The 9,628-nt window shown below is 38.7% G+C and overlaps 1 pseudogene; it reads left to right on the top strand.

The window, feature by feature from the left end:
* The first annotated feature begins 3,539 nt into the window (after nucleotides 1-3,539).
* LOC131817694 (zinc finger protein 724-like) lies at nucleotides 3,540-5,451 on the top strand (annotated as a pseudogene).
* Nucleotides 5,452-9,628: the final 4,177 nt, after the last annotated feature.

Raw genomic sequence — 9,628 nt, 5'->3', positions numbered from 1 at the left:
TTTGGGAAACCATTTTCTAGAATTCTACAGTGTCCCTTCTTCTCTGCTGAACACAAGCCTGATGGGAAGTTAGAATCCGCAGCAATAGTCACTTTTCCTTTTTCCTCATAAACAGGTCTCACTGTGTCAAAGCCAGACCAGATTATGTTTTTGGAGCAAGAGAAGCATCTCTGGGATGTGAAGAGAAAGGAAACCATAGGCTTCCATCCAAGTGGGTGGGAATGAATGAGGCAGATGACAGAGGGGAGATCCAAGTCTGATGGAGGAAGGTAGACCTTAAGCTGTGGTTTGAATCTCTCTCCTTAAAAGATTAGTTGGAGACATGCCCAGGTTCTTTTTTCTCTCTCTTCCAGAGAGACATCTGCTCTCCAACATTATGAGGCTCTTAGATTTCTCTAGGTATTCTGTTTCAGCTCCAGTGATGGTTTGTCATGTCCACCGGGAAGGTCAGGAGACTGCTTGGAGGGAGAGTGCCCCCTAAACTGAGAGCTTCTCCAGGTGGGTCAGATGGTTGGACATTTGCCTTCAGCTTTGGTCATGATCCAGGCTCCTGGGATAGGGCCCTGCATCAGGGTCCCTGCTTGGCAGGATCCTGATTCTCCCTCTCCCACTTCCCGTACTTGTGTTCCCTCTCTCACTGTGTCTCTCTCTGTCATATTAATAAATTAAAAAAAAAAAAACTGAGACTCAGGAACTTCATCAGATAACAAACCACCACCCAAAAATGGACAGTGTGTAGTTTTATTTCCCTTCAAAAGTTTTTTTTTTTTTTTTTTTTTAAATATTAACTAATACAGGGGTGCCTAGGTCGCTCAGCAGGTTGAGCCACTGCCTTTGGCTCAGGTCATGATCCCAGGGTCCTGGGATCGAGTCCTGCATCAGGCTCATCGCTTAGCAGGGAGCCTGCTTCTCTGTCTGCCTCTTCCTGACACTCTGTCTGCTTGTGCATTCTCTCTCTCTCTGACAAACAAATAAAATCTTTAAATAAAATATTAACTATTAAAGAAACTTCCACTCTCTGCATTCTATTCCTCAGTGGTGGAACAATGTAATGTCTCTATTTGTTTCCTAGTCTTCCTACATAAATAATGCTATTGGGGAACTAGAGTATTTAGAACTCAGATCTTGTAGCCTTTAATAAAGCCCCAGTCATTACCTAACTCAAAAAATGAGCTGTATACTTTTTGTCAATAAAGTTATGTGTATATTTGTATGTATTTGGATATCATACATACATACTCTGTGATTCCTACTGCTTAAGTTCTTTCCTTGGTGAGTGGTCAGTGAATGTTGCATTCTGTCTAGATGAGTTGTCATCAACACAGAATTAATTTCATCAGGTATTTGTGGGCGAATTTTGTTTCTCTATGCATGAGAGAAAAGACTTTCTGGAATCAAAAGTAATTCTGAAACATTTTATAGCTCTGTACTGTGTTTTGGTATTAAATAAGAAATATATATTTTATCTTTAATTGTAGTATTATACCATGACATGACTTGGTACATTCCTCATTAACTTTTGTGTCTTATGTGAGTATTCTCATTGTGGTTACCTTACAGATTGCTTAAAACAACTTAGAAGTAAAAAAAAAAAAAAAAAAAAAAAAAAAAAAGATTTTAAATCTCATGTCATCAATTGCACACAAAACTCTTCATCCCGTCTCCACCCCTGCAACCACTTTGTTACCGATATCACAGATTCTGTCTTTAGGTCGTGTGCCTTACTACCTACATCAAAGATTTTTATACTTTTTTAGAAACAAAATTCTGTAGCAGAAATAAACGTCAGGGATACCTAATTACAACACTTAACACTACAGGTTTGTGTAATTATCTAAATATTTATGTTTAAAAGACAGTTTTGTGTCCTCGTGTGGTTGCAGTTTGCAGTTTCTGTGTAGAATCCTTTTCATTTCATCAAGAGTGTGATCCTTTTACGTGTCTCAGAAGACAGGTCCACTGGTAAATGTAGAGCATTTTTACTTGGGAATGTCTTCATTTCTACCACTGTAGAAAAGAGTTTTGCCCGATAAAGCATGCTTAGTGGCCATTTTTTATCTTGCAGTACCTGAGTACTCGATGCCAGCCCCAGTCCTGTCAGACCCACTGGGAATCACAGAGGAGAAGCTTGCAGTCTTTCCCTATTGAATAGGTTAGATTTCAGTTTTTCACACATCTATGGCTTCATTAGGTTGAGGAGTTTCCTTCTCTCTCTCCATTGAGTGTTTTTAATGTGACAAGTTGTCCACTGTGCCCATATTTGTATTCTGTCTCCCTTAATATGATCATGTCATTTTGATCTTCATTCTGTTAACGTGGAGTCTTCAAGTTATGGTTTTCTATATGTTGGAGTGCCCTTAACTCCTGGACTGTTTCTTACTTGATCTTGTAAAAAGGGAAAATGTGCTGATTTTTCCACCAAAGTATAAAAATCTTTGATGTAGGTAGTAAGGCATGGTGATTGTTCCACCACTGAGGAATGTGCTGATTTTATTGTGGACTTTGAGTGACTATTCCTCACAGGTAGAGTTTTGCAAACGTTGTCATTTGTAGTGTCTTTGTCTAGCTTGCATGAGCTGGTAATGCTGGTGCCACAGACAGAGTGTTCTGCTAGTTTCCCTGATCGGCACTCCTTGGAAATGTTTGAGGAGATTTGCGGTCCTCTCTTCTTCAATGTCTGTCTGTATATAAACCAAATTCATCCAGCACACAATTTTTGTTTGTTGGGAGTTTTTTCTTTTTTTCATCCTTCATTCTGCTTTGTGCTTATAGATCAGTTATTTATTAATTTTTTTGAATGATGGAGTCTAAATTGGTTATACATTTCTTTTGAAATTCATACTCATCTTTTGGTATGAATTCATGGGCACTGATTACTCATTGTTGCCTTTATAAGAACTTTTATTCCAACCGTCATTTATATTGTATCTACTTTTACTTCTTCACCTCTCATTTTAGTCAGTCTTTTCTCTATTATTCTTAACTTAGTTCATGGGTTGTCAATGATGTTAATCTTTTCTGACAAACGACTCTTCCTGTGGTTGATATATTCCTATTTTTTTTTTTTTTGTACTCTGTTTGGTTCATTTCAGTTTTTTGTTTCAGTTTCCATCATTCTGCTAATTTTGCACTCATGCGACCCTTTTCCTGATGGTTATATATAAAGGAAATTGATTTTTGAGACAGCAAATATGTGTGACCATACTGCAGAATTATATATTAGGATATATGGTCAGTATGTTGTGTGCCATGTTATGTTTCCATGGAGAAATGAAGTCCTGATGAGTCCTTCTCAGCCATCTTTCTGACGTTGTCTGATTGACTTGTTGCTTCTATATTAGCATTCAAGGGTATATTCTTCTGAATGTAGTAAGTGCAATGATTTTATTTTATTTGAAATCTTTCAGCTATATCTTCATCTGACATGCAGAGTTTTCCCCTAAAGTGCAGCATAGAAGGTTCTTTCCAGAATGGACCAATGCACAAATACAAACATAGTGCTGTTGAGATTTTACACTTATGCACAGACTGGGGCAATGATGGGGACAGTGAAGACCATCAAAGAAATCCTGAATGATACACCCAAACCAAGGCAATTGCCCTTACGAGAATCTCAATGCCCCAAATGGTGAGGATATAAACTGCTGTGGAAAGCCTCCCTTTTTAAGTCAACTGTTTCTGCAGAGCAGTGTGTTTCTGTCAGCACAAGCTCCAACCAGATATTCAAACATAGCTATTTGTGGACAGACCATTTGGAACATCTGAAAAGTAACCTAGTTCCATGGTGAGAATAATGATTTTGAGCCATTTTGAAGATAGAATTGACCTGTCCTTTCAGTCAACTATTTCTGATCATCAGAGATTTAGAAATGAAGAACAAAGTGCTCAGTGGGATTCATACAAGAGGGGCTTCACAGAGGAGTCAACCCTCCAGAATGACCAGAGAGTTTCCACTGGAGTCAGAATTGCTCAGTGCACTGAATCTCAGAAAACATTGAACCAGGGCTCCAGTGTTCACTGATATGTCAGGGTTAGGTTTGCAGAGAGCCATTATGAATGTGATAAATGTAGGGAAGGCTTTCATCCAAGCTCTAACATAAGTATACATAATGGTCACCATTTGGGACACAGTCCTCATAAATGTAATGAATGTAGGAAAGCTCATAACCCACCCTCCAGTTCTGGTGATCATCAGAGAATTTATGAGGGAAAAAGCCCATTCACATGTAATAAACCAGGGACCATGTTTAGTCAGTCATCAAGCTTAACATCAATGAGATAATCCCTTGGGAAAAGGAAACTTACATTCTTAAGGAATGTGGTAAATCCTTGGACTGCCACTCAACACTATCTCAACATTAGCAAATGCATACTGGAGAAAAAATGAAATATGAAAAAGGTGGTTAAGCCTTTAAGGACTGTTCATCAATAAATGGACATAAGCAAATCTGTACTGGAGGGAAACTTTACCAATGTCAAGAATTTGGAAAGTCACTTAACCACAGCTAAAAGCTTATGCAATATTGTAGAATTCATACTGGAGAGAAACCTTACCAATGTGAAGAATATGGGAAGGCCTTTAAACAGAGCTCAGGGCTGACCCAACATCAAATAATTCATTCTGGAGAGAAACCTTACAAATGTCAAGAATATGGCAAGACCTTTAACATTAGCTCAAGGCTTACTCATCATCACAGAATTCATACTGGAGAGAAACCTTACAAATGTCAAGAATGTTGCAAGGCCTTTAACTGGTCTTCAGACCTTATTCAACATCCCATAATTCATATAGGAGGGAACACTTTACAATGTCAAGTATGTGGTAAGACCTTTAACTGGTCTTCAGACCTTACTCAACATCCCCAAACTCATAGTGGAGAGAGAAACCTTACCAATGTCAAGAATGTGGAATGGTCTTTAGCCAGGCTTCAGCCCTTATTCATCATCATAGAATTCACAGTGGAGAGAAACTATACCAATGTCAAGAATGTGGCAAGTCCTTTAAACAGTGCTCTGCGCTTACCCAACATCACATAATTCATATGGAGAAAAACCTTACAAATGTCAAGAATATGTGAAGGCCTTTAAGTCACCCTCAGAGCTTATTAGATATCAAATAATTCATACTGGAGAGAAACCTTACCAATGTAAAGACTGTGGGAAGGCCCTTACATGGCTTTCATCACTTACTAAACATCACCGAATTCACACTGGAGAGAAACCTTACAAATGTCAAGAATGTGGCAAGGCCTTTGTCCAGCAGCCACATACCTTACTAAACATAGAATTCATACTGGAAAGAAACCTGACAAGTGAATTTAATGTGGCAAAGCTTTTAACATGCAAACAACCCTCACTGGACATGAGAAAATTCGTACTGGAGAAAAACCTGCAAATGTAATGTATATGAGAAAATGCCCAAGGACTGCTCCTCCCTTAGTGCATATCTGATTTTATATAGGAGAATAACTGTACACAGAGAGAGCATGTGTTTGACCTCTCAAAGGAACTCCCAACTTACTTAACATCATAGTTACCATATAGGAGTAAAAATAAAATGTAAAGAAAATGGACAAGCCTTTTTTGGAACTTAATCCTTACTCAGTCTTACAAAATGCATATGAGTTTCAAACCCTTGTAACATAATGTGGGTAGACATTCATTTTAATATACACTGAATATTATGCACCAGAGAGTGCATTCAGGAAAGTAAGTCAAATGGCATAAATATTTAGAAGACTATTTAATTGCACATTAAATTCCAATAAATGTAACATAAATCAAGTAAAAAAAAAAACTTTATCCACTCTATTCAGGCATTACTCTGTATGAAAATAGTGATTATAAGGAAAATTCAAACATTTACAATGTGTATATGTTATTCTGCTTCAACGGATTTAATGAATGGACTTTTACATATGTATAAAGGATTTCAATGTTTTTATGTTTTACATTGACCCTATGTGACTTTTGTGACTAACAATATTCATGTATTTTACTCTGAAATCTCTCCTGAGAATCCCTTTACTCCTGCTGAATATGGAAGAGCATGTGGCTGATTGTCGCTCCATCAAAGATACTAGATGCCCTGCTACATTAAGTGGATGCATGAATGCTTATTTTTCTATGGAAGATGTAGGACTGTATAATATACAACATACAAGGAAAATCTCTGTGGAGATGCTTATGGTTAAAACATTGATGTAAGTTACCATGAAGCAGGTGTTCAGGACACCTACTACTCCATGTTTTAAACTAAAGAACTTCCTCAATATTAGAAATAGAAGGTTTTACTAATTGTTCTTTAAGAAAAAGGAGGTGGCAGTCAGTACACTACCAAGGCATCTTTGTAAGCACCATCGATTCGTAGTATGACTTGATGTGATTAAATGAGGAAATCCTGACAGATGAGAAGCAGGATAGCTAACCCTTTCCTACAATGCCATACCACTGAACATGCAAATTTCTTAGGAATGTACCTCAGTTCTGAAATGTTTGGAAATAGGGACTCCCACATCCTTTTGACAACACGCAAATGCTACTGCACATGTGTATTCTGTATTTCAAATGGTGACAATAGACTGGATTTGAAATGCATAACTTAGTGTATGTGTGAGCTTAATATATTTTCATTAATAAAATCTAGAGTGTTTTAACATATGGATATGGGTGTGCCATGAATGATGTGTTATCCTACCTCCAGTGTTAATCTCTTTCATTGAAGGTTGCCTGTTAATGATGGAATCAATCACCTGTTTGGCACTGAGTAAAACAATATACCTAATAATCCATTTTCCCAGTGGTCTGAAGGTTTCAAAGATATGTGACTGTTTAACCCCTAGTCTGTGCTATGGTTTTCTCCTCTTTGTGAATATGATGATATTACAGTGGGTGTATTACCGAGGCATGTAACATAAAGATATTGTTGGTGTTTTAGCTCATGTACTCCATGTTGCTACTACTTGGCATCAATTTTGTGTAGCTAGTAGTTTTTTCAGGGCCTTACACTGACAGGAGCCCTTCTCATTAGTGCATTCCCCAGTCAACACACTGCAGGGTCACAAGTTAGTGGAAGATCTGATAGGATATTTGTACTCTGTCCTTATGGCCCATCATCTCTCCTTTCTCTTAATGCTTTTCCTCCCATGTCCCACAGAGAACACTCCCCCTCCCCCAGGAATTCCCTAAATATTTTAGTCAGAATGGCATATTCTGGACTTAGACTTAGGACTCCATAGCTCTGCACCATGGCCCCAAATGAAATCATGTGCACCATGTTCTACACTGAGTGTTGTTTTGATGTGTCTATGAAGTACACATGAGCCTACGACCATGATATGTGTGTCATAGATAACCCTTAAGAAAGAGAAATCTATCCTAATAGGAGTGGTGTTGTAGCCCAGGGAAGAGACAGAAAATATTTAAGATGAAGAATTAGCATGTAGAAGAGGAGAAGGGTCCCGAGTTGCCCAAGTGACTCCTTAGATGTAGAAAAATAATTGCTACTTGTTTTAGGTCCTATTTATCTCTAGATCTTCAGTTGTATTCCCCCTCATTTTTCTTTCCATCTGCAAAGGCACCACAGCCATTCTTTTTTCCTGTGCTACAGAGACAGTGTCCTCAGATAATGCTTCATTGAGATTACATAGATGGAAAGCCAATGGGTATTAATTCAGACATTTAGCACGACGATGTGGGATGTGAATCTCAGTAAAATTTGAGGAAGGCACCACCCTTACTAAGAATAACAAGATATATTAATAGGAAATGTGAGGAACTCTTTACAGTGTGGGGAGAGAATAGGAGGTGGCTCCCTTTAGTCACTGTAAAGGCACAGGCAGCTCTTGTTGGTGTCATCTGATGAATACATGTAATGGGGAAACAAAAGCTATTTTTGCCAAAGGTGGTTTTCTCTGGCTAGGGAAGTCCTGTTTTATCTTGATGATTTGAATGACCACCTGTGTCTTCCTGAGGACTAATGCTGTTGGATGTCAGTGATTACTGTAATTCCCCTGGCTAGATCTGTGACAAGGGATGGAGGAGGCATTGGAGGATGCAATCATGTGGGCAGCTTTAAGATGTCACACAGTAGAATATATGTTTGAGATGAAGAAGCCTTCTGGGCAGTAGAATAGGCCAGATCAGCAAGGCATGTGCTATGGTTGATCCCAAGGCCTGTTTCCCAGGTACTTAACCCCAGTGTAGGTAATAAGATCCATTGTGGTTGGGTGATCCTTCAGGGAAGCTCCTTCCTACTGTGTGACCTTCCTCCCTTTCCTCAGCACCATAATGGGTGTCGTTCTAGGGGTACCTGGATGGCTCAGCAATTAAGTGTCTGCCTTAGGCTCAGGTCATGAGCCCTGCATTGGGCTTCATGTTCAGAGGGAAGCCTGATACCTATCCTTCTGCTACTGCTTGTGTTCCCTCTCTCACTGTGTCTATCTCTGTCAAATAAATAGAATCTTAAAAGTGAAAGGGTCCAACACCAAACCAGCGCTACAGGAAATATTGAAAGGGATCCTCTAAGCAAAGAGAGAGCCTACAAGTGGTAGATCAGAAAGGAACAGAGACCATATACAGTAACAGTAACCTTACAGGCAATACAATGGCACTAAATTCACATCTCTCAATAGTTACCCTGAATGTTAATGGGCTAAATGCCCCTGTCAAAAGACACAGGGTATCAGAATGGATAAAAAAACAAAACCCATCTATATGTTGCCTCCAAGAAACTCATTTTAAGCCCGAAGACACCTCCAGATTTAAAGTGAGGGGGTGGAAAAGAATTTACTATGCTAATGGACATCAGAAGAAAGCAGGAGTGGCAATCCTTATATCAGATCAATTGGATTTTAAGCTAAAGACTATAATAAGAGATGAGGAAGGACACTATATCATACTCAAAGGGTCTGTCCAATAAGAAGATTTAACAATTTTAAATATCTATGCCCCCAACGTGGGAGCAGCCAACTATATAAACCAATTAATAACAAAATCAAAGAAACACATCAACAATAATACAATAATAGTAGGGGACTTTAACACTCCCCTCACTGAAATGGACAGATCATCCAAGCAAAAGATCATCAAGGAAATAAAGGCCTTAAATGACACACTGGACCAGATGGACATCACAGATATATTCAGAACATTTCATCCCAAAGCAACAGAATACACATTCTTCTCTAGTGCACATGGAACATTCTCCAGAATAGATCACATCCTCGGTCCTAAATCAGGACTCAACCGGTATCAAACGATTGGGATCATTCCCTGCATATTTTCAGACCACAATGTTCTAAAGCTAGAACTCAACCATAAAAGGAAGTTTCGAAAGAACCCAAATACATGGAGACTAAACAGTATCCCTCTAAAGGATGAATGGGTCAACCGGGAAATTAAAGAAGAATTGAAAAAAATCATGGAAACAAATGATAATGAAAATACGATGGTTCAAAATCTGTGGGACACAACAAAGGCAGTCCTGAGAGGAAAATATATAGTGGTACAAGCCTTTCTCAAGAAACAAGAAAGGTCTCAGGTACACAACCTAACCCTACACCTAAAGGAGCTAGAGAAAGAACAAGAGAGAAACCCTAAGCAAGCAGGAGAAGAGAAATCATAAAGA

This window comes from Mustela lutreola, chromosome 16 (assembly GCF_030435805.1).
Source record: "Mustela lutreola isolate mMusLut2 chromosome 16, mMusLut2.pri, whole genome shotgun sequence".
Classification (NCBI taxonomy): Eukaryota; Metazoa; Chordata; class Mammalia; order Carnivora; family Mustelidae; genus Mustela; species Mustela lutreola.
This window is presented reverse-complemented; position numbering and strand designations above follow the sequence as displayed.